This window comes from Mesocricetus auratus, unplaced genomic scaffold (genome assembly GCF_017639785.1).
Source record: "Mesocricetus auratus isolate SY011 unplaced genomic scaffold, BCM_Maur_2.0 Super-Scaffold_100033, whole genome shotgun sequence".
Lineage (NCBI taxonomy): Eukaryota > Metazoa > Chordata > Mammalia > Rodentia > Cricetidae > Mesocricetus > Mesocricetus auratus.
Window position 1 is genome coordinate 4550214 of NW_024429213.1, and position 1804 is coordinate 4552017.

Below are 1804 nucleotides of genomic sequence, written 5' to 3' on the forward strand. Positions count from 1 at the left end.
TGCTACTGCAACTCGGGTGCAGAGCATACCGGGCTTGCAGGGAGTACAATATTTATAGAGTTTTAATGGTTACATAAGTGTCAGCATAGCAACAGGCATTTCATTGGCTCATCTTGGGGGCAGGGGTAGTTCCCACGGACTAAGTTTCCTGGTATTACCTCATGAAAGACCCTGGCACGCTTCAGAAATTATTATCCGGGCCCCATGACTGCTCTAGTGACCACAGATCCTGTTTGACATCCTGCCAGCTAGGCGAGGCACCTGGTCTGGGTTTTTTCATTAGGCAACAGCCTGGCCTTGTTTTTCTTTTCCTAGGGGGCCCTGGGCAGGGATCTTTCACCAGGAAAGCATTGAAAAGAATCAATGAAACAAAGAGTTGGTTCTTTGAGAAAATCAACAAAATAGACAAACCTCATCCAAACTAACCAAAAGACAGAGAGCATGCTAATTAACAAAATCAGAAATGAAAAAGGGGACATAACAATGAACTCTGGGGAAATCCAGAGAATCATCAGGGCATACTTTGAAAATCTGTACTCCACAAAATTCGAAAATTTAAAGGAAATGGACAATTTCCTGGATATATATCACTTGCCAAAACTAAATCAAGAAGAGATAAGCAATCTAAACTGACATATAACACCCATTGAAATAGAAGCAGTCATAAAAAGTCTCCCTACCAAAAAAATCCCAGGCCCAGATGGCTTCACTGCAGAATTCTACCAGAAATTTAGAGAAGAGCTAATTCCAATACTTCTCAAAGTGTTCCACACAATAGAAGCGGGAGGCTCACTGCCAAACTCTTTTTACGAGGCTACAATTACCTTGGTACCCAAGCCACACAAAGACACAACTAAGAAAAAGAACTATAGACCAATTTCCCTTATGAACATCGAAGCAAAAATACTCAATAAAATACTAGCAAATCGGATCCAAGAACACGTCAGAAAAATCATCCACCATGATCAAGTAGGCTTCATCCCAGGGATGCAGGGATGATTAAACATACAAAAATCTCTCAATGTAATCCACCATATAAACAAACTGCACAGAAGAAACCACATGATCATCTCACTAGATGCAGAAAAAGTCTTTGACAAAATTCAACACCCTTCCATGATATAGGTCTTGGAGAGATCCAAATAACCGGAACATACCTAACCATAATAAAAGCTATATACAGCAAACCAACAGCCAACATGAAACTAAATGGAGAGAAATTCAAAGTGATTCCTCTAAAATCAAGAACAAGACAAGACTGTCCACTCTCCCCATACCTTTTCAATATTGTCCTTGAAGTTCTAGCTACAGCAATAAGACAACAAAAGGAAATCAAAGGGATATAAATTGGAAAGGAAGAAATCAAACTTTCACTATTTGCAGATTATATGATAGTTTATGTAAGTGACCCAAAAACCTCTACCAGGGAACTCCTACAGCTGAGAAATACTTTCAGCAAAGTGGCAGGATACAAGATCAACTCTAGAAAATCAATAGCCCTACTATATACAGATGATGAAAGGGCTGAGAAAGAAATCAGAGAAACATTACCCTTTACAATAGCCACAAACAACATAAAATTCCTTGGGGTAATACTAATCAAACAAGTGAAAGACCTGTATCACAAGAACTTTGAGTCTCTAAAGAAAAGAATTAAAGAAGACATCAGATATGGAAAAATCTCCCATGCTCGTGGATAGGTTCAATCAACATAGTAAAAGTGGCAATCTTACTGAAGGAAATATACAGATTTAACATAATCCCATTAAAATCGCAGCACAATTCTTCACAGACCTTGAAAGAA